This window comes from Emys orbicularis, chromosome 17 (assembly GCF_028017835.1).
Source record: "Emys orbicularis isolate rEmyOrb1 chromosome 17, rEmyOrb1.hap1, whole genome shotgun sequence".
NCBI lineage: Eukaryota > Metazoa > Chordata > Testudines > Emydidae > Emys > Emys orbicularis.
Genome location: NC_088699.1, coordinates 20200325 through 20224342, shown reverse-complemented (window position 1 = coordinate 20224342; position 24018 = coordinate 20200325).

Sequence of the window (24018 nt, the reverse complement as noted above, 5' to 3'; positions counted from 1 at the left end):
GGGTTAGCTCCGCTTATGTTTGACCTGGAAGGGGCAGGGGATTGTGGCTTGTCCATTTCTTGCCTGAGCTGGCGGCTTGTATCCCCAGATGCAGGCCCCCCAGTCTGTCTCTCATCTCCGCCCATCCTTCCCCTGGGCCTCACTCTAACTGCAAAAGCATTTGGACACGTGTGTGTGTGTCTTGCCGTCTCCATGTGCACGTCCCAGGGCGCTGCACATGTACAAGAAGAACATCAATAACACTTAGTGCTGATACAGCCTCGGCTGCATCCCAGAAAGTCATTACCGTTGCTACAGGCCAAATTGAATCAGTTGGCCTGGAGTTTTGATTGGAAAAGGGGCTGTGGGGAGAGGGAAAAAGCTTTGCCTGGTGAATACCAACTGGGGAGGGAGATGCTTTCCTCTCCAGCCCCGCTCGCCTGAATTGTTTTGAGCCTAATTAAGGCTGGTGTAACTCAGTGCAATTACAGCAGGGCTGAATTTGGCCCTTTGTCTTTAGAACCGGTTGATTTTTATTGTGCGAAATCTCTATAGTTAATCTAATGTGTTTGGGGGGCTGGGGGGAAATCTTGCCCAATCCCCGGGCTAGATTAAGGCACAAGCACTATAAACCCAGACCCAAAGTTCCAGCTCCTGGAGTCACGTGATGAGATCAGACTCTTAGCGCGCTCTCTTTTTTTAAATCACTATTTGTAGCCTTCGTGGATGCAAAGAAAAGTTTGAAAACAGGACACGTGTAGCTGGTGCCTGCCTGAGTCTGTAGAGAGCCTGAAACAATAGCTCAGAGAGGTGTGAACTTCCCCCTTCATCTGAACTTCAACAATCCCTGGCTGGAGAATGGCTCTTTAGAGGCTGTGGTTTGATGTAATTTAGAGTAACCCTGAGGTTGCTCTAAGTTACATCAGGTGTCAAACCAGCCTGTGGCAGCCCTGGGCATCAGGGGGAGCACAGGATTGAGCCCAAATACTTTGCCGTCCTCTGGCACCATCCAGCCAGGGATCTCAAGGGAAATGGTAATGAATTAAGCCTCACTACTGCCCTTGTTTAGTATCAGTATCTTCATTGTACATTTGGGGAAACTGAGGCACGGAAAGGGGTGGTGATTTCCAGGGGTAGAATCCAGGCCTTCTGACAGCCAGTCATGCGCTTGAACTGCAATCCTGTGCCTCCCTTAATAGCCAGGACCAGGAAGTAATGTCTGTGATTTCTCATTCCGAACAGTCGCATTACCTCCCCGGATTAAGTTTTTAAAAACGTGATCCATTACTGTCATCTGTGCCTTTAAATCAGGAATCCCGTGGCACCTCATTAGCCGGTGTAATCAGTTACTTTCACAGCCCTGGCAGGGGCGAGTTTCGGGCATAAGCTGGCTCTTAGTGACGGACAGGCAGGACGGCAGCGGGGCAGCCCCAGTGTCCGAGGTTAAAGAAAGAGCTTTGGCCCATCCATTGATCAGCGAGAGCTTTTCCCCAACAGCCTCTTCTTGCGGTAGCTGCTTTCAGGTTTGGCTCGTTCTAGGACTAAGGGCACCAGGCTTCGGGCCTGTATTGTGAATTTCCATAAAGCATTCTGGGCTGCACGGGTGTTCTTAACACTTCTGTTCCTGCAGTGCCTAGGTGCCAGGGCCCTACTGTACCAAGTGCTGTACAAACGCATACATAGTAAGTGCCAGTCCTGCTCCAAGTGGGTATCTATTGATGGTAGTTACATGGTCCCTGCTACCACGGAATCTGAACACTTCCTAATCTTCAGCATATTCAGCCCAGCCCAGCCGTCAGATATGGGAGTGAGGCAACAGCCCAGATCTTCAAAGGCTAAGCTCAACAGGAGTTACATAACTTTGGAGATCTGAGCCTAAGTGACTTGACCAGGGTCACAGAGGCAGACTGTGGCAGAGCAGGGAATTGTAACCAGGTCTTCCAAGTGCCAGGCTAGTCCCATCCTTCCTCTCTGCATTATGTAAAGGGGGGTATTTAGTGCTGCTGGAATTGTTAGTCTGGTTTAGTGGTTCAAATCCAGACAAACAGAACAGAAAAATCTCCCGTGCATATTCGAATCATTAAATGCATTTGTTCTACCTCTGCCACTGACTTCCTATGTGACTTTTGGCAAGTCCCAAGAGGCCAAAGTTTTCCAAGGTGATTAGTGATTTTTGGGTGCTCTGATTTTTTGGGGCACCCAGCCTGAGAGACAATGCCAGACTGCCAGAGGGCAGGCCCCTTCAGATGGCTCATGTAGAGCATCCAAAATTACCAGTCACTTTGGAAATTCTTGGCCTGCATCTCTCTCTGTCTCAGTTCTCTAGCTATAAAATGGCTCTTACCTTGTTAGATTGTAAACTCTTCAGGACAGAGACTGCCTGTTACTGTGTGTATGTACAGCACATAGCATGGTGTGGTCCTAAATCTTGGTTGAGCCTCTGGTTGCTACCATCAAACAATACTACTACTACTAATTCTAGCTAAGGGGCCAGATTGTCAGCCGGTGTAAACTGAAGTAAATGCTTTACACCAGCTGAGGATTGGCCCAGTGAATTTACTGGGAGGGATGTTTTGGAAATAACCAATCTGAAGGGACTAGAGAATGCTTGTGGAAAAGTGAATTATGGGCTTGCAGTTGTGAGCGTTCGCACCAGAGAACTGAGACGTGCCACCAGACCGGCATATGCCAGCCAAACAGCTGAGAGTTTGCACGCTTGCAGCTCGCTGCTCACAAACAAGCTACCAACTGGGAGTTGTTCACAGGAATGATTGAGCAAATCATTTCAAATAACCAGTGGATGCTGGGAAATGTTAATCAGTTTGTGACCAGAAGGAGGCAAAACCCCATCCTCATGCCTCGCTCTTCTCTGGATGCCTGGGTTCCACCCCAGCACTGCCACCGACGAGCCAAGTGACAGTATTTTTTTAAATGATTATTTCTATTGTGGTAGCACCATCATAGACCAGAGCCCCATCGGACTGGGTGCGATACAGAAATGATTCCTGCCCTGAGCAGCTTATAATCTAAATCCAAAAAAAGGCTTTAACAAAGGCCTTGTGCAAAGCAGATGTGCCTCCATTTCCTCCTCTATGAATGAGGGCAACAGTGCTTTCCTTACCACACCGGTGGCTTTATTCTGTGAAGTGCTTTGAGATCCTCAGATGAAAGGCGCTATGGCAGGGAAGTGCAAAGTAGTAGTATATTTATTATTTGTCTAAGTAGCCCCTAGGGGCCCCAGTCTGGCGCAGGACCCCCACTGGGTAGGTGCTATACAAACACTGAACAAAGAGATGGTCCCTGTCCGGAGAGTTGTTAACCTCCTAAATACCAGGATCTGCGTCTCTTCTGCAACTGCTAAATCAGGATTCAAACCTGCAACCACTCGCAGACAAAATACAGCACTGTCTGCTTCTCCCCCAAGGCCCTGCTGTCACGGAGTTTGGGGGAGTCAGGGCCCTGCACCCCCACTTCCTGCGATTCACCGGGACTCTCAGTAAAACGGAAGATTTATTGGACGACAGGTACACGGCCCCAAACAGAGCTTGTAGGTACAACCAGGACCCCTCAGTCAAGTCCTTCTGGGGGGCAGGGAGCTTAGACCCCCAGTTAGGGTGACCAGATGTCCCGATTTTATAGGGACAGTCCCGATTTTTGGGTTTTTTCTTATATAGGCTCCTATTACCCCCACCACCACCACCACCACCCCGTCCTGATTTTTCACACTTGCAGTCTGGTCACCCTACCCCCAGTTCTGGGGTTCCCTCTGTTTCCCCAGCCAGCTCCAAAACTGAAACGCCCTCCAGCTGTCTCACCCAGCCCCCCCCGCCCCCCCGGCTCCTCCTCCAGCCTTTGTCCAGTTTCCCGGGCAGAAGGTGTCACCTGGCCCCAACTCCCCTCCCGGGCTCTCATGTTACATGCTCAGGTATCGTCCCTCAAGGAAAGTCTCCCATCCCACACACAGTCCCAGTAAAACTCCCCTGCAACATTCCCAGGTCAGTACTCCCCACTCCCTGCTGCGTCGCACCTGCACCATGGTTATAGCATGTCGTTAGCTTGGGTTGGCCCTGAAAAACATTTGGCACCCCATTTCTCCCTTGGAGCCGGCGGGCATTTAGTGGGATCTCTTCATTTGGGTTGCCAGCCGGGGGCCGATTTGTGGCGCTGTCCCATAAAAGCCTCCGCCTCTGGAAACCGCGCGCTCTCATTTCCATTCTAGGGTCTTCTTTTCCCTCGATCTCGCTTTTCTGCCCTAAAACTCCCACCGCGCAGCCGTTTTCCTGCAAAGTCAGGTGCAGCCAGTGACATGCTTTGCAAAAACGGATCTGTGTGTGTGTATGTGTCTGTGTATGTGTCTGGGGGGGGGGGATCCTGTTTTGCTGCATCAGCCCCTCCTGGGCTCCAGGTGGCCCTGTGGCAGAGGATGTGGTGAGCAGGCGACTTTCTTGCGTGAGGACGGGAGGCCTGCTCAGTGGTGCTGAGCTGTCCAGCATTTCAGCATTGCATTGAGCACAGGCTGCAAAAGGGATTCAGGGACAGGTGCTGGGAAGAGGGGTGGGGAGGCCGGGGAGAGCCCTACAGGGGGTAGGGTGGGAAGGAGGGAGCGGGATCGAGGGGGATCCGGGAGGAAGGACAGCAGGAGAAGAGAGACGAGCACAAACCCAGCACAGAGGCTGGCAGGGACACAGCCAGCCTGCAAAGCACAAGTCAGCCACGCAGGAGTCTCCGGCGAGGTAAGGCGGGCAGGGCCCGCTGGCTGGCCTGGATGGAGCAGGGGGGCGCGTGGGGATGGATGCTGCGAAAGCCTTGTTGGAGCAGAGCCATGGCCATGGTGGTGGCTGGGGGGAGGGGGATGTATTTTGGCTGCGATCCCGTCTGTTGTGTATTTGTAAGGGCATGGGTTTTTTTTTCTCTTTCTGACGGAGCAGTCGGTGTAGGATGGGCAGGGGGAGGAGGCCGTTGTTCTGTCTCCGAGGAGTCCTGGGGGAAGGGGGCCAGGCGTTTGGATTAACAATACTTCGCCTGCGCGTGGGTTTGCGGGTCTTTCGTTACACCCATGGGTTGGGTTGAGGCTGCCGAGGTTTGCTGGGTCCAGAGGGGCATAGATCACCTTCGCTGCTGGAAAAAGGCTGAGATGCCAGCCGGGAGAGGTGCACGCTCCGGAGAGAGACTCTCCAATTTCTAACTACAGCAGTTTTACAGCTCCCCTTTGCAGCGTGGCCGGGAGAGAAGGACATCCAGCTCTTCTCCTTGAATGGATAAAGCAAAGAAAGCAAGGTTGCCCGTGGGCAGGGATGGAATGGCTCTGGGGACCAGGGGACCAGGTCATTCCCTGCTAAGGAAGAGAAAGGTTGCTAAGCCAAGACTGTACCCCTGGGTTCAGTCCTAATAGTCCCCACTCACCCTAGGTGTTGTTTAAACCCCAGCAGCTTCGGAGGAGCACGTTGCTCGGGAATTTTTTTTTTTTTTTGTACCTGGAATGTGATTCTCTCACCCAGTGAAAGAGTTTAGAGCAATGCCAGCAGCTCTTCTAAAAACCAAGAGGGACGGGCGAGGAGTAGTGGGGGGCAGGGGGATGCAGGTAAGAGGGGCCCACTGCCTTCTTAGCGGTGTCTTGCACTTCTGTCTCCTTGGAGCTGGGGAATTGGACTCTTCTAATTGCCTTTGTGTGCTGCTCTCCAGTTTAGCTGGTGGGAGGGCCGGAGCAGTGGGGGTGGCTAAGAGGAAGTTTAGCAAATTTCAGGTTGGCGTGTGATCTTTCATTAATTAATTCATCCTGGAGCAGGGAGGGGCCTGACATTTTCCTAGGAAATTTTGGATTGCAGTTTGACTTTGTTTTTTGTTGTTTTTTATTTGCACAACGAATGGTTTCTCTTTAAAATAACGTGGTCTGGGTGTTTGGGGTTTACAGAATTGGGCTTTGAGACAGCTACAGCAGAATGGTTTACGTAAGTGAGGAATAGTTAGAGATTATCCTGCAAATATATCGAGACACATAGACCATGGCAACATATAGTCCTGCAGTAACAATACAGTGGATACAGTAGAAATACAGTACAGATATGTGTATGCCACTGTTTGGGGAATGAGTGTTAGATGATAGAACTGTGTGCATGTGTGTGGTATATGTATGTAGATATATAATGTACACACACACGTACACACACACACACGTTCTGAGATCTAGGTTTTCCTCTCCTTGCTTTAGAACAGGGATCAGTAACCTTTCAGAAGTGGTGTGCCGAGTCTTCATTTATTCATGCTAATTTAGGGTTTCGCGTGCCAGTAATACATTTTAACGTTTTTAGAAGGTCTCTTTCTATAAGTCTTTAATATATAACTAAACTATTGTTGTATGTAAAGTTAATAAGGTTTTTAAAATGTTTAAGAAGCTTCATTTAAAATTAAATTAAAATGCAGAGCCCCCCGGACCGGTGACCAGGATCCGGGCAGTGTGAGTGCCACTGAAAATCAGCTCGTGTGCCGCCTTCGGCACACGTGCCATAGGTTGCCTACCCCTGCTTTAGAAGATTGCTCCTTGGCAGGGTCCCATGTCTGACATAGTGAGATCCAGACCTGTCCTGTGCTTGGCCTTTGCACGGACTGCTGAGGCTATGGCTTTGAAATGCACCAGAACACCTTCGCCAGCCGCCTGAAGCCCCACGCTGTGCTGCTTGACTGGCTTATGCGTAACTAGTGCCCGAGTCAACTGGCCAGAGGGCTCCTCTGCGTGCCATCCAGCCTTCCCTTTGGATGTGTTCTTGCAACAGGAGTCCCTTGGCATCTGAAAATGGGTGTGTGTGTCCTCCAGCTCCTCCTGAGCCCTGACTGTTGTGTGTGCCAAGGGCCCTAACCCCCTCAGTGACCCCAGGTATCAGGGGTTGTAATCTGCATGTTTCCCCTTGTTCTGGGCTGCACGTTTCCACCCTTCGTAATCGCATGACCTGTCTCACACGTGCAGACAACTTACATATGTGCGCACCTTGACACGTATGCATGCACTCCCTCCCTCCCTCTCCCACGATCTCACTGCCAGCACCTGCTTTGAACGCCCCTTCCACTCTGCCTTGCAGCTGGGAGCCCAAGGAAGTTCCCCGGAGTGGCAGGGGATCTGCTGAGCTAGCTGCAAAGGAGGCAGAGGAAAAACGCAAGATGTTTCTTTCCATAGACTCGGAGCATCCCCAGCCAGAAACGGGAGAGTCTTATGCATGCCCCTCGGTCTCCTAAGGGAAAACGCTTCCCCTTCCCAGATGAGCCACTGGATCAACCGCCCCCCAGACGGCTCTTCCACTCAGGAGGGTGCAACTGAGAACTCTGTTCCCCTAGAGAAAGCCGTGTGCCCTTGTAAGTCCAGGACTTCCAGGCAGACGCTCTTATCTCTGGCCAGAGGGTGGCTGGACATGCTCGGAATCTATGGACAGAAGCAACGTCTCGCAGATTTCCTCCGCGTCCCTGCGTGACTAGCCGGAACGACCTCCATGGCTTCCGAATGGGGCTTATTTACGGTGGTTGTGACTGCGAGGGAGAGACCGTGGGGCTTTTTAAAGCAAAGCTTACACCGATCTGCTTGTCCTTAAAAGGACATTTCCTCTTGTACGTTTCCTCTCTGTGTCACGGGAGAAGTGGCAGAGTTCCAGACAGACTGCTTTTCAGAAAGAGACGCCGCACATTACCGGGCTCAGTGGCTGACGAGCTCTGGCCGGGGCTGCGCAGGTCAGACTCCATGACCAGAGTAGTCCCTTCTGGTGTTAAAATCTATGATCAGTGACCATCTGAGCTGCCACTGGACCATATCGCTGTCTGTCTAGTCCCATAATGTGCCTGCTGCTGGACCGGACCGGATGAATGATCCATCTTTGTTTGGTGTCCTGCCTTTTGCCAGCCCATAACCATGTTGATCTAGTCCCGTGTCCTGCCTCGTGCCAGATTGGAGCAGATCCCTGACCCCTCTAGTCAGAGCCGTCCTGGCCTGCCCGATGCAGGAGGTGAGCTGAAATGATCGCAATGGTCCCTTGAAACCTGTGAATTTACTCTGCTTCTTTCCAGACGGGAAGACAGCAGTGGTCTGTGTAGTCTGCTCCCCTGGCTCACGGAGCATAGCGCGATCACCTCCTGGACAGAGTGCTCCGTTTGCCTCTGCAGCACCCTGGGAGCTGCACAGGTTAATCAGAGGGGGAAGGAGCTTTTTCCTTCTTACTGCTTTTGAATTTGATGCCTTTACATTGAAGGCAACGCTTCCTCTTTCTTGTTTTCTGGGAAGTGGGAGAGTAGCTCCCCTTTTAAGCTGGGCAGTAACATAGTTCCCTTGTCCTCCTATTCCATGGGGCAGATACTGATTCCTGACCACCACCAGCCCCCTCGGACCTGTACTTACTCCCCCCGTGAAACAGGCCTGGTTTTGCTCTCACCCCGCGACATGGCCTCGCTTAGCACCTTTCAGGCCCAAACACCCCTGCTTCTCTCTTCCCCTCAGCATCTGTTCTCAGCTGGGAGAAGCGTATTAGTTTTGATGCAGTGTGTGTGCCGCAGAGGTAGGGGCCATGGTTGATGGTTTGATATTTGGCAGCAGGGGGTTTTAAAAGAAGTTAGCTGGGTGCAGGGCCGGCTCTAGGCACCAGCAAAACAAGCTGGTGCTTGGGGCGGCACATTTTTAGGGGCGGCATGGCCGGCGCCAGAATGCCGCCCCTAAAAATGTGCCCTGGCCCCCCTAGCTCACCTCCGCTGCTGCTGCCGCTTGCGCGCCGCTACTCGCCCTCCCTCCCAGGCTCTCAAGCCTGGGAGGGAGGGGGAGATCCTGAGCGGCCGCGGTGCGCGAAACAGCTGTTTTGTGCGCCGCTGCTCCCCCTCCCTCCCTCCTAGGCTTGAGAGCCTGGGGGGAGGAGGCAGGGCTGGGGATTTGGGGAAGGGGCGGAGTTGATGCGGGGCCGGGGGTGGGGTAATTAAAAAATGGGGGGGGGGGCGGCCAAAATTGTTTTTGCTTTGGGCGGCAAAAATCCTAGAGCCGGCCCTGGCTGGGTGGATGGGAGTGCGGCTTAGCAGTCGGTTATTGCTGTTTCTGATTTGTATTTGCGGTAGCATCTAGAACCCCCAACCCAAGACCCAGGGCCCCTTTGTGCTGGGTGCTGTCCAGACAAATGACAGAGCAGCCAGTCCCATGACCCCGATTGCTCGCACCCTTCATGTCAGCCAAGGCGTGGCCGGTGGACGAAACAGACGAATGGGCTGAGGGTGGGTTGAGAAGATGAGACCCATAAATCCAACTGAGCTTAGCAGGAAAGCAGAAGTCCTGGCTCGCCACTTGCATACCCCGGGCCAAATGGGAGTGAGGCGTAGGCACATGGCAGAGGTGGGTTTTAAGGGGCCTTCTGAGTATAAACAGGAGCCTTTGCCGTGCGTGGGGAGGGTGGCATGCGACAGTATGAGCAACTTGGAGGAGAAGTGCCTAGGTAGGCAATTGAGGCCACCAGCACTGGCAGATAGGGGTTGGTGGCTTGATAAGGGTGGTAGTACTGACTGATAGGTTACTGACATATGGCTTGCCCCATGTCCCACAATGGGTCAGGAATAGAAGCCAACCCCCGCACTAACCACAAGCCCATACTACCCCCCCATAAACTACAAACTGTGCAAGAGGGTGTTATTACCAGGCACAAGGGGGTCTTGAATTTAAGATGAGAATGACAGTGTATAGCATTTATACATGGATTTATTTTCAAAACCCCTCTTAGACATCAGCTAGGCCTCTCCGCGAGGTAGGTGTGCAAACATTACAGTCCAGAGTGTACTGACGGGGAAACTGAGGCACGGCGGGCATTAATGCAATATTTTCAAAGGTGACCGTTAAGTCTCCACTTTTGGGTGCCCAACTTGAGACCGCGAGAGCCTGATTTTCAGAAGCACTGAGCACCCACCACTCTGACCAAAGGCAAGGAGATGCCATTTCTTTCATGTGACCCTCGCGGCCACCATCTCAGTTAACCAATGGAACAACTCGCCAAGGGTGGGGGTGGATTCTCCGTCACTGGCAACTGTTAAATCCCGGTGTTTCTCTAACATGGCTGCTCTAGTTGACGGGAATTCTCGTGGGGCCGTTCTCGGGCCTGGGTTATACAGGAGGTCAGACTAGATGACTGCAGTGGTCCCGCCTGGCCTTGGAATCAACAAATCAGAGCTTTTTAACTCCTCGCCCTCTGCTCTAACCCCGCTCCAATGCTACTGCGCACAGGGGGGGGGGTCTCTGAAGTTCCTTGCTTGGCCCCCAGTTCAGGGCAGCCCTTACGCACTTTCCAGGCTGCCCTGATGGGGGATGCTTTCCTGAATCGGCCTATGTGCTGTCCAAACTTCCAAATAAAAACCTGACTATGAACCCTGTGTGTCAAAGGCTGCGGGGTTAGGAGCGCTCTCCTGTTTAATAGGAAGGATAATCTGTCTAAGGTGGGTATCTGGCCTCCATCGCCACAGCATCTGAGCAGCTCACCGCATTTAATGTATCGACGCTGCCAACACCCCGGGGGTAGGGTAGTGATGTTATCCCCATTTTACAGATGGTGAACTGAGGTGCCCTAATCACTAGCCCAGCCTCCACCTCTTCTTTGGGGCTCAGGTGTTCCTGCTCTTGGCAGAACTTTGCTGTAGTCGGCTGCCATTCTAAACCCATGTGGGGCTCGGCAGCTGGCCAGGCTGCGTGTGACAGCCGTGGAGATCATTACAGGACGTCCGATGGTACGAACCAGGGTTCCCTGCCCCCACTCGCAGATCCCATCCCATCCCTCCCCTCTCGACAGGTGGCATGTAAAGTTCTATAATGGCATCAGCCCAGGAATAGCCGCCTCTGTTACGTAACTGTAATCAATGGGAGGCGCAGGCAGAGGGTGGGAGCCGCCTCTGGGGTGGGGAGCGTTTTGCTAGGGGGGGAGGAGGGTTCAGCACCAAGCCTGTTCTGACGCAGACCCCCGGGCCGAGCTCATCGTGACAAGGAGTTGTCACTTGTCAGAGGAGAACCCAGAAAGTTGACGGAGGAAGAGCAATCGTCACAGACTTGATAGAAATGCTGGGCTGCAAGGGACCCCGCGAGGTTATTCCTCCCGGCCCCAGCTCATCAGCACGGTCTTTTCGCCAGCGGGTGGAATTGACGGCAGCGATGTCTCTTCTGCCCCTGTGGTACGCGAGTGCCGGGCTGGGGGTCCGTTTGCCTGCCCGTCCGTGTGCTCTGATCCCCTGCTGCCGAGCTCGGAAATCCCCCAGGCGGGAGGGGGGTCAGCTCCTTTAACACAACATGGGAACGAAGCGTGGCGGATGGGCGCTCGCTGGCCGGCCCTGGAGACTGAAGGCCTCTTGGCCGCAGAACAGGCCCAGCATGGGCAGGAACAGCAGTGACACTGTGCAGGGGGAGGAAGAAAGGTCCAGTGGTTAAAGCGCTAGCCCGGCCCTCCGCTAGACCTGGGTTTGCTTCCTGCTGTGACACACACTCCCTGTCCGACCCTGAGTAAGTCACCGAGTGCCTCAGTTCCCCCATCTGTGAAATGGGGTTAATAGCCGTGCCTGCGGCGAGGATAAAGACGCTAACGGCTGGAAGGTGCTACGGGGGTGAGGGACGCTCTAAGTAGATAGGCAGCAGTTCCGCCACCATGCCAAGAAGGTAGCTTCTTGTTGGGGGGTCTAGTCACCCCTTGAAAGGGGACCAATAGCAGAGACAGATTCTGCCACCGGAGACCCCCCCGCCTCATTCACAGAGGCTGCTGAATAGCTGCCAGCCGCCCATGAGGCCTTGTGGTCATTGCTGACCTGCCCTGGATTTGAGTGATTGACCTAGAGGTGAAAGGGTCTATGTTCCCTCCCACAACCTCTGCAGCCTTCAGCTACCCCTGACGCGGCGCCCCGGTTGTCAGCGTTGCTCTGAAGTGAGGCCCGGGCACAGTGGGTTTCACCCTGACTTAGCGGGGGAACGGTTCCCCCTGTCACGCTGTGCTGCCCCTGCAATGTCTGGCCAGCCAGGCATTTCCCAGGGCTTGTTTGCACTGGGGCCTGAGGGCAAACAATGGAACAAGTCAAGGGCCTGAGCTCAGAGGCGCTGCGTGCTCCCAGCTGGAGTTGCTGGCCCTCTCTGCCGCTGGCCCAATAATACGTAGCACTTCTACACCACAATGCGTCTCCCTGGTGCTTTGCTAATGTTCACATCCCTCTTCTGGGGGAGGCACGAGAGGGGTATTACTTGCATGTGAGCACGTGTGTATGTCACATCCGTGCTACACGCAAGTATGTAGACCACGTGCATCTATCGGTCCATGTCTGTGTGCGCACACCACAGGCAGGCGTGGTCAAGAGTGTGTTCATCACATGCATGTGCATGTTCTTGTGTGTGCCCAAGAACCGGTGTGAGGCGTTAGTCCAGTACTTGAGGAGCCGCTGTGTTCGTCAAAGGAATTGCCCCATGGCTATTCTGCAAAGCTCAGGGCTGGTCTCCTCTGGGAACTTACTTCGGCATAGCTTTGTCCCTCAGGGGTGTGAAAAATCCATAGCCTGACAGACGGAGCTGTTCTGACCTAACCCCCCTTGTGGACAGTGCTAGGTCGACAGAAGAATTCTGCTGCCTTTCGGGGAGGTGGATTTAGTCTGCAGAAGAGAAGAGTGAGGGGGGATTTGATGCCTGAAGGGGGGTTCCAAAGAGGACAGAGCTCGGCTGTTCTCAGTGGTGGCAGATGACAGAACAAGGAGTAATGGTCTCAAGTTGCAGAGGGGGAGGTCTAGGTTGGATATTAGGAAACACTATTTCACTAGGAGGGTGGTGAAGCACTGGAATGGGTTACCTAGGGAGGTGGTGGAATCTCCTTCCTTAGAGGTTTTTAAGGCCTGGCTTGACAAAGCCCTGGCTGGGATGATTTAGTTGGTGTTGGTCCTGCTTTGAGCAGGGGGTTGGACTAGATGACCTCCTGAGGTCCCTTCCAACCCTAATATTCTATGATTCTATGATTAAGTACAGCAGCAGGAGAAGCCCTCTCGGTGGTGGTGGTGGTGTCTGTGCTGCATCGTTTTAAAGGTAGACATTGCCACCGTGGTTGTATTACCGAGAAGAAGGTTCTCGTGGATTGGAACTGAAGTCTGGATTTAAACTGAGCTGGTGAGAACGTTCAGCGAGGCCTTTGGGGTGGGAGGTTCCTCTGGCCTGGCACATGTTTGCCCAGTTACAGTAGTGGTGCGTTCACATGGCTGATGGCACGTGGGTACACAGGGCTGGTTCCAGACGGTCACTATGGGGAGGAGGGGTAGAAGAAGCCGTTCATACTGACAGCTCTGAGTGCAAGGGCCAGTCATTTTGCCATGTCCAGTAACAACCGGGGTGCGTAGAGTGTTTGATGTCCCAGGCGCTCTGGAGAGAGTTGTCACTGCAGGACGTGAGGATGGGCTGGGAGACCACGGAAAGATTCTGCAGTAAGGACAGTGCCCACTTGTGGTGTTTAGCGCTCAGGAGAGACTCGACCAACGCACGCGCTCGCTGTGAAGTCCTTGATTCCAGTGCTGGGGAGATTGCCTGCTGCTAGTGCCGGCTGCGTCTGGCCGTTAGGGACCACGTTAGGAGAGCAAGGATGAGCTGCTCAGCTGGTGAAAATCTGCATGTCACCCCTCAAGTCAAAGGAGCCTTGCCGAATCTGTCCCTAGTTCGCTTCAACAGCCACCTCTCAGTTCCCCCAGGCAAGGAAAAGGCAACTTCCCAGGAAGAAGCTGAGGGGGTTTTGTTTGCACAGGATCATTTACCATTTCCTGTCCCTTCTTTGGCACTTGGCGTATCCTCCAGCTGGCTGGGAGAGAGGCAAAGCACACCGGGAGAGGAGGGGACTCCATGCACACGTGGCCCATGGCCCCAGGCGGAGAGAAGTGGGCGAAGGATTCTGGGGGAAACATTGTGTTATGCCAGGCCCCTCCGTCCCAGCTTTGTCGACACAGTTCATACCCGGCCCGTAGCACTGCCCCATTCTCCACAGCTCTGCCATAATGCCCCCGTTTGGACTTTCAGCACCCCTCAAACACAGCTGTGCTCATGCCTGTCTGTCCTGTAGCCCCCCGTGAGTCCATAGCATTTAAGGCCAGATCATCCAGGTCATCTGCTGTATACCACCCGTCACTCAGACGCTAAACCCAACAAAATCCATCCCTGGCCTTTCCCCAGCTCTGCCTGTGCCCCTCCAGCCTGTCCCTCCCCCCGCCCCACTATTCCCTTCCTGGCATCTGTGGAGCAGAGATTCCTAGTTACGCTGAGTCAGGCTTCGTAGCACAGTGATTTGGCAAGATGCATAAACAGGGATTGGACTGAGAGCTGCCAGCCTGCGATCCCCATGTAGCCGCTGGAACCCAGGGCTGTGCGGGTGAATGGCTAGTGTCTGGCAAAAGGCACCTTGTGACACTATGGGCAGGAGCTGAGCCATGCGCCCCGGCATGATTCAAAGGCTGGAACTTAGAAGAAGGTTTCTAACCACCGGAGGGGCGAGGTTCTGGAAGAGCTGCTCAGTAGGCGTTGTGGGGGAGAGAACTGGATTTGTTTTGAGAGAGAGCTGGGCAGATTTCTGAGTGTGATTGTGTAACGGGTTTGCCTGTGAAGGTAGGAGGCAGCAGCTCTGGGGCTCACTTCCTGTTTGTCTTACGTTCCTAAATCGCATGCTTCGTGGCTTCAACCAGCTCCTGGCAGGGATCCCCCTGCCCCAGTGTATTCTGGTTTGGGGGTTTCTCTGAAGCATCAGGAATGGCCATGGCTGGAGAGGGGACATTGGGTGGGAGGGCTTGGCTGGCTGATTCTTGCTCACATGCTCAGGGTCTAACTGGTTGCCATGTGGGTTCCCCAAGTCAGATTGGCAGTGACCGGGGGGCGGGAGGGTGTTCACCTTCCTCCGTAGTGGGGGGGGGGTGACTTGCTGGGATTCTCTGGTTCTCTCTCACTTAATTCCCTGCCATTGCGGGAGGCTCAGGCACTGCTGCCCTCGGCCTGTCCTGTTCTCTGCCTGTGGCACGTAATACTCGAGTCTCCTGGGGGCTGTGATACTTGGTCTCCCTTCGGCTGGTGGGGGTGGGGGTGGTGGAGGTGGACTGTGCTAGACCGGGGGTCAAACTAGATTCTCTGGGGACTCCGTCTGGCCTTAAACTCTGTGCCCCTCTGGCTCTCACAGCTGCTGGAGTGAAGCCGGGCAGGCCCGGTGTGAGGGGCGAGGAGCAGCCAAGGGGAGAGGCGAGGAGCAGGTGTTCCCTGCACTCCTGCCATCTACCGACGTCGCATCCTCCGGGCGCGCTCGGAGCCCCCCCGTGTCATCTGGACGAGCTCCCGCCGAGGCGCATAATGCTGGCGATTCAGCAACTCCGAGGACAGGTTTGGGACGGGCCTCGCTCCCCTCCCGGACTGGCATGGGCAGGGGCGAAGGCCGGTGGCTTGCTGGCGGTGCTGGGCCTCGCCGGGGGCACCGGGGCCAGTGGGAGCTGTGTGTGCCAGGGCTGGAGCGAGTCTGGGGAACAGCTTGGGCTTGAGAGGCTGCCCGGTTACCATGGCACCGGCAGACTGTTCTCCGGGGCTTTCGTACGCGGCACACCAGCTTGTGATTGCTAGCGGCACTCGGAGAGGGACAAGGGTGGGAGGGGAGCTCTCCCCAGCTCACTTGGCTACAGCCCTGGTCCCCTGTCCTGAGGGAGCCCCCTCCCCACCCGACCCCATTAGCCCTGTCCCATGGGAGCCACATCCTAGGGGAGCCCCCCACCTGACCCCATTCGTCCTGTCCCATGAGAGGCCCCCACTACCCATATCCTGGGGAGCCCCCCCACCTGACCTTGTTAGCCCTGTCCCATGGGAGCCACATCCTAGGGGAGCCCCCCACCTGACCCCATTCGCCCTGTCCCATGGGAGGCCCCCAGTACCCATATCCTGGGGGAGCCCCCCACCTGACCCCATTAGCCCTGTCTTGAGGGAGCTCCCCCATTACTCATATCCTCGGTGAGCCCCCACCTGACCCCATTCGCCCTGTCCCTGGGAGCCCCTCATTACCCATATCCTGGGGGAGCCCCCCACCTGACCCTATTAGCCCTGTCCCAGGAGAGCCCCCCCCCCACTACCCACATCCTGGGGGAGCCCCCCACCTGACCCCATTATCCCGGGAGAGGCCTTCCATTACCCCATATACTGAGGGAGTCCTCCACCCACCCCAGTTAGTTCTGTCCTGAGGGGACCCAGAGCCGGTGCAAGGATATTTTGCACCCTAGGCAAAACGTCCCTCCGCCTCTCCCCCCTGAGCATCACTTATTATAAACTTTCAAAAATGAATACTGCATAATGTGGCATTGTTCATTAGAATTAATACACGTTCGGCTTGAAAATTTATTAATTTCATTATTTAGTCTACATATTTAATGAAAATAAATGGCCTTGGGTCTCCTGCACGTGGCTAGAGTTCCTCCCCCTCCCCCCCCCCCCCCCCATGGATCTGGAAAGGGCTGTTTTGGGGATCAGAGCACAGAGCTGGGAGTCGGGATCTGGCTTCTATTCTCCACCTTGGCATCAACTCACTGGATGACTTCAGGCAAGTTACTTCCCCGTTCTGAGCTTCAGCGCCCCCCAGCGCTAAGGTGTGAAATGGTTCCTTGCTCCTGGGCTGGAAAATGCAATGCAGGCGGGAGGGGGGGTCTGAAGGCCTGTCTTCCCCACAGGTGTGAGACGAGGACAGAGTTCCAGCCTCCGTCATGACCGTCCCGGTTGCTTTATTCTGCCCCACGCCAATGGCTGCTGAAGCCCCTTACTCAGAGAGCTCTGGCCCAGGGCAGAGGCGTCAGTGTCATTCTGGGCCTGATTTTCAGAGAGGCTGAGCACCTGCGGGTCCCCCGATGTCTGTGGGAACTCCAGAGTTCTCAGGACTTCTGAAACTCAGGGCAATTTATTTCGAATGCTGGGCCAGGACTGAGCCTGAGGGGCAGGGAGTTGGCATTTGGGGCGGCAGCTGGCGCCCTGCCCCCTATGGGAGCTGAAGTTCTTATGTGCAGCGCTGGCGTTTTGGGGCATGTCGTCCATCCGTCAGCCTGGAGAGCCGCTGCTGCTAGGGGATGTGTCAGCTGAGGGGGCGGAGCCTCCCTGGGAGGGGGCGGGACTGGCACGCCACCTGCCGTGTAGAAGGAAATACAAGAGCCCATTAATTACAATACCTCAGTGCACCTGCTGGGCTGGGAAGAGGCTACACAAACAACGCTTACAAAGCAGACCAGTTTCCCTACCGCTGGGGAAAACAGAGGCACAGCAAAATGAAGTGACTTGCTCCAGGTTACACGGGGCCAGCGACAGAGCTGGGTGTAGACACCTAGATCCCCAGTGCTGCGCCTGTAACCACTAGGCCACACACCCTCGCTGTGTTCCCTGCAAAGGCATCTCCCTGTGTTTTGCACTGGCTCTGGGCCTGGATACCTGGGCTGCCCAGTCGTCCTCCCCAGCTCTTCCCTGGCTGCATTGTGGGTGCTGCTCTGTGGGCATGTCTGCCCAGCACTCTAGCCCCGGCTGAGGCACAGGGGAGAGCTGCCCGGATTTTCGCAGCATACCCTGGTGAGGCAGCGCCGTGGCTGCGATGGCAGAAGCACGGGTGTTGTGTGGCTGTGTTGGGGGGGAGGAATGCCATGTGGACACGGCTTGCCCATGTGTGCCGTAACCAGGGTCAGCTGCGAGCCTCACTGTCGTTTGTAGCATCGTTTACAGTTTCACGGCAGGGAGGGAGGCTCTGGGCACTAATTGGGGAGTGGAGGAAGGGGCTCTGTGCTGTTGGGGAATTTAGTGGGGGAAGGGGAGCTTCCCCTAATGATTCCTGTTGTCGGCTGGCCTGTCGCACGGATATTTCATTGCTTTTTCTGCTGGTGGGGAGGGGGTGATCTATCTCCTCAACCCCCTTCTCCGTCCAATTGCAGGAGCATGTGGGCTACCTTGATGGCTAGCCCAGTGCACCCAGAGCACGGGCCAAGCTCCACTGAACAGCAAGTTGCATGGTCGGTTTGGGAGCTAAAGGGCTCGCCCTCCCTGCAAGACTGGGGACTGCCCCATGTCTTAGGCAGAGCCGGGGCTAGTCAGAGCAGCGTGTTACCACCAGACTAGCTGGGCGAGACAGGAAAGTGAGCCCCCAGCCCATTAATGCTACCGACTCGTTAACCATGCAGCATTCATTGCATGCTCAGTAGCTCAGCAAGATGGACCTGCTGAGCAGTGACTGATGGAAAGACAACAGGGTCCCTACCAGAGCTCCGTAATCCAGCGCCCTGCCTTCTTAGTGCTCGAGGGAGGACACTGACGGCTTCAGGACACGGCGGGCCAGACTGTGCCTAGTGCTGCGTGGCTGTGCAATGGGACGGGAGGTGCAAGAGACCTTGCTCTGCTCCTGCACCGCTCTGCAGGGGGCAGGCACACGGCCGCCCGGCACGCTCCTGGTGCGCAAAGTCCAGGGGAACCCCAGCGTTGGCTTAGAGCCGTGTGTACAAACAGCCATTTCCAAGCTGCCTTGGTGGCATCCCCCCCACCCCTGTGACTCGGCGAGCCGGGACATTCATCATTGATGGCGTTAGATCAATTACGTCAAGGACCCCAGACGGGAGCCATGGAGGGGGGCAGTCGGCTCGGCTTAGCCCGAACATAGCACGCCCACGCTGGGGAGAAGATAGGGGCCCGGCTGTAACCTCTGGCTTCCCGGCAGAGCTTTGGGGCCAGGGAGCAGCCCAGTGTGCATTGGCTGGTCTGAGCTGCTGTTTCTACCTGCATGGGGCCCGATCCTGAGCATTGGCAGGTCCCATGGGAACCAATGGACGTGGCAGCTGCTCAGCCCCTCCGGTCAGGATCAGGCCCAGCGCGAAGCTGAGTTTGCCGCCCGCGTGCCCCAAGCTCTAGCCCTCTTACGTAATCCCCCTCTAACTTCTTATATTTCTGGCATAAATCCCCCCATGCTATTTCCAGCCCTGTAATACATCCCTTCTTAGCATCTCTGCTGCTGACGTAAGCCCCCCTCTTTATCCTGGCTCAGTTATCAAACCCCTCCCTAACGTCCAGCTCTGATCCCTCTCCCATTGCCCCAGTGGGCTTTCTGGCCTTAAACCCCCCAAAATAGGGGACTTTGCATTGCTCAAATGGCCAGCAGCAAGCACTTTGTGCCTGCAGTCACCTTCACTGAAGACGAAGCCCTCAATAGCACTTGTCGTCCAAGGATCTCAAAGCACGACATTTACAGATGGGGAAACCGAGGCACGGCGTTACTGTGACCCGGCTGAGGTTTTGCTGTCAGTAGCAGAGCTGGGAATAGAGTCCCGCTGTGACTCCAATGCCTCTGCTCTCACCGTTGGTGCTGTTGTTGTTAATAATAATGATATTGTGCTGTGAATGAATGTAGCGCTGCATGACTCAGCCCCGGCCATCCCACACTGCTGCGGAAGTCGGCTCAGCGGAAGAGTTGGGAAACGGCGCTGTGATAGCAGACTAGAGTGTGGGGCTGCTAATTGGGATTATATATATATGGATATGCCGGATAGCGTTCCTCCACTGAAAGCGTGGGAGCCTCACCGTGGGGCTGTGTGTTTGCTGCCACAAGCTGTATGCGTCGACGGCAGATGTTCGCACGAGGCCTGCTGCTGGATTGAAGGCAGCATGATCCCTGGGAAGTAGCAGGCTGCTCTGTCCGTGTGTGGAGGAAGGCTAAGGATATTCCGGTAGCTGATTCCACCAGCCAGTTGTGTAGTTAGGTAGATTTTGTCCATCCCCTTGATTTTATGAAAGTTTCCCGTGTCTGGAATGATTTGTAAAAGGACCACGCATTTGTATGGAAAATGACAGCATCCATAATTACATTAGACAAAAAGAGGAAACGAGATTTAGAAGGGACATATTTTTTTACTTGGGCTACATGTGGAAGGCGCTCAGATACTATGCTGATGGGTGGCAGTATTAATCCTAAAGATAAAGATAAACCCTCATGCTTCAGGGCATAAACCAGCCACTAACTGACAGTGGTCAGGAAGAAATGCTTCCAGGTTATTCTGTAGCTGTGAGATTTCTTGTCCCTTCCTCTCTAGCATCTGCTGCCGGCTACTGTTGGAGACAGGATACTGGATTGGGTGGACCCGGGATCTGATCAATGATTGGCAATTCCTATGGTGCTAGGGCATCCTCAAACCAAAGTTCTAGCCAGCTTCTTTGCGTAACTGGTAATAATAGCAGATTGCCTCTCTCTCTGCTGCTGTTTCACTGCCTGGTCCATGGGCAATGGATGGTCTCATGGCATAAAGCTATCCAGTCCTTTTGTTTTGTGTATGGGTTAGAACATGGAGGTGTGGAGCCAGGGCTCCTGGGTTTTATTTCTGGCTCTTCCGGTGACTTTACAGTGTGACCTTGGACAAGTCACTTAAATAATTCTGTGTCTGTTTCTCAGTCTCAGAAATGGGAACGATACCGAGATAACAGGGCTCATCTTGCTCTCTCACATGTTTATTTCTCTATTTCATAATAATCATGTCATAAAATATCACATCTCTAACTCTCTGCACTTCCATGGTACCTTTCATCGCAGGCTCTCCAAGCTCCTGAGAAAGGTTCCCTAAGAACCATCCCCATTTTACAGATGGGGAAAGTGAGGCACAGAAAGACGTCGCTTGCTCAAGTCCCACAGAGGGTCAGGAATAGAACCCAATCCCTCTCTAAAGGTCTAACCAGTAGACCCGTGGTTCTCAACCTTTCCCATACTGTGACTCCATGTTATGACGGAAAAAAGTTTCAAGACCCCTCTGCTCCCATCTAGCCCTAAAGAAAGGGAGGGTGGGTTTGCCTCCTCTGGACCCGTGTCTGACCCCCATGGTGGAGAACCCGTGCACTAGGCCATGCTGTGTGTGTTTGTATACATGCCTGGGAGAGTGATAGCTATACTTCTGGGCCAAACCATCTGCTGGCGTGGAGGCTTCACTGCCTCCCGTGGAGCCACACCAGCAGGGAATTTGGCACTTCTGGAGCTGCCTGTATAGGCCCAGTGAGATGCACAGGATTCGGCTCTTTAGCCCCGGGTCTGCAGGGTGGGTGATTGGCTCCAGCTTCCAGGCAGGAACACGTCGTAGCAAGGAGCCCCGCCGGCGGCCCTCAGCAGTAACCTGTCAGCTGAGCCGAGCCGGTTCCCTGAGGGGAAGCTGCAAGTGGCTGGCCATTCCCTGGGGTCCCCACATCAACTCGGAGAGCTGCCTCCCTGTTCAGCTAGGAACAGTTTTCCGCTCAGCTTAGAAATGTGACGGTTGCGTAAGGAATCCAGCCGCCGGGCTTGAAAGGTACAGGATGTTCCAGACTCTCCCTGCAGGCCGGCTGACCTGTGGGGTGAGCTCCGAGCTGGAGATGTGTCCATTTCCATATGGCTTCCTCCTCACATTACAGCCCAGCTCACCCCCCTCCAGCCCGATCTCATGGTTCCCGCAAAGGGGCCTCGCTCATTCATTGCCGCTGGAATTTCCAAAGGAGACTAACCCCCTTAGGCTCCAGTTCAAATGACCCTCCCCCAGCCATCACGTCTCGTTCACACTGATTTGTGTGAGCGCCATCCATGCACGAGAGACTAGTGGGCCTTAGGGGTGGCTTTGGAATAGCTTCTTGCCCTGCCTGTGTTTTAAGGAGATCTGCTCCTGTCAGGTGACTGGCCTATACGCTCTGCGCATCATGGCGCCGAGGGAGATGGTAGAGGGGCTGGGTTCTCAGCCCCCTTGGGAATGGTGTCACATTGAAGCTCAAAGCCTGGTGACCGTGATCTCACCCATAGAAAGTGGCTGGCGTATTAGTGCCTCTTTCTCTCTTATTGTGTCTACGGCCGCGGAGCAGCGTTTGAAGAGCACGATAAGCAATCGCTTTACCCTGACGGGCCGTGCCTGGCTGCGCCGAAGAGGGCTGCCAGTTTGAATGTGCGTGTGTCTTTAATCTGCCCTGCCTGACCGGGATGGGCCTGTTAGCTCTGGGAGTGGACGCATTAGCCGGGGCGGGGGCTAGCCAGATGGATCAGCTGTTAGGGTAGCCAGGAGAGTTGTCTCCAAGTGGCTGTGTATGGTCAGTGTTTTGCTGCCCGTTCTGGATTTGAAAAGCATAGCTGTGCTCCAGGGCATACCTTTCTCACCTGTGGGGGCCGGGGGGGCTTTACTCCCACTATGCAATTCGCCACTTGCATTCTGTTCTCTTTTGCCTTCTTCTCAAACATGGGGCATAGGCAGGGCCGGCTCCAGGCACCAGCCCACCAAGCATGTGCTTGGGGCAGCACCCGGAGGGGGGTGGCGCGGCACTCCGGCCCGAGAGCGGGGCCGCGACTGGGCTCGCCGCCCTCCCCTGGCGCTCTGGCCGCCGGGGAGAGCGGAGCCCCGGCCGGGCTCGGCGCCCTCCCCTGCCGCGCTCCCCGCGGGGGGGAGGGGCGGCGGGAGGCTTTTTTGCCTGGGGCGGCAAAAAAGCCAGAGCCGGCCCTGGGCATAGGCCAGGCCAATAATGTGTTATTCAGGAGGTCAGGCCAGACGATCAGATCGGTCCTGGCTGGACTTAAAATCTAGGGCTGAGATCCTGGCCCTGTTGAGTTTTGCCATGATTTGCAGTGGGGTCAGGATTTCACTTTACGATGAGGTGTGCCAACGCCACGCTGGCCAGGAGGGGGTTACTGAGGGCCTGTGGGCCCAATCAACCCCGTCCCTACACCCACAGGAGGTGTGGCAGTGGGCTTAGGCCAGTTGGGGCCTGCTCAGGAAGGAGAGGGCGCGGCAGCTTGGCTACAGCTGGGTGCTCAGAGTCAGCCTGCTAGGGCGGATTCCCCGGGGACAGGGAGACGGACCTGTCATTTGAAGACAGGAAGCGACTGGCAGGACGCCCCCCTCTTGAGTTCCCTGTCTGGGGGCTTTGACTCACTGCAAGGGCTGCAACAGGACAGAGGGCAACCTCTCCACTGCCCCGGACACCGGGAGAAGTGGTGCCACCCAGCCGCGACCCTGCAGCAGGGTGAGTAAGGCCGGGCTAGGCCATGAGGGGGTGCCCCCTGCCACAGACTGGTATGGCAAATATACAACTGCTAATTATCCCCACACACTGATTAAACTCCACAGCCCGCAGACACTGCAGATCTTGTCAGACCCCAAATGATTTAGATAACACATTAATGAAGGATGCTACATACCGTCTAGATACTTCCCTTAAACTCCCGACATTCCCTGACGTGCTGTGCCTCAGTTTCACCATCTGTGAATTCGGGATAAGGATCCTTGGATCACACTTCGCGTTAAGGTTCCATTTATAAATGCCTTCTCAAAGGTCAAATGATGAACAGGTGCTTTAACATCTGTTAAGCGTGATTGTTATGGAGCCCCATGGGCCGCTTACAATTGCTGGACTTTCTAGTGAAGGGCTTATAACAGGGGTAGGCAAAGTATGGCCCGCGGGCCAGATCCAGCCCGCCAGCCATTTTAATCTGGCCCTCGAGCTCCCACTGGGGAGCGGGGTCTGGGGCTTGCCCCGCTCCGGCGCTCCAGCCGGGGAGCAGGGTCGGGGGCTGCTCCATGTGGCTCCTGGAAGCAGCGGCATGGCCTTCCTCCAGCTCCTATGCATAGGGGCAGCCGGGGCTCTGCTCCGCATGCTGCCCCTGCCCCAAACGCCGCCCCTACAGCTCCCATTGGCTGGGAACTGTGGACAATGGGAGCTACGGGGGCGGTGCCTGCGGAGGAGGCAGCGCGCAGCAGAGCCGTTTGGCCGTGCCTCCACATACAGAGAAGGGACATGCCACTGCTTCTGGGAGCTGCTTGAGGTAAGCGCCGCCTAGAGCCTGCACCCTTGAGCCTCCCCCTGTGCTCCAACCCCCTGCCCCAGCCCTAATCCCCCTTCCACCCTCCAAACCCCTTGGTCCCAGCCCGGAGCACCCTCCTGCACCCCAAACTCCTCATCCCCAGCTCCACCCCAGAGCCCGCCCCCCCAGCCAGAGCCCTCACCCCCTCCCACACCTCAACCCCAGTTTTGTGAGCATTCATGGCCCGCCATACAATTTCTATACCCAGATGTGGCCCTCG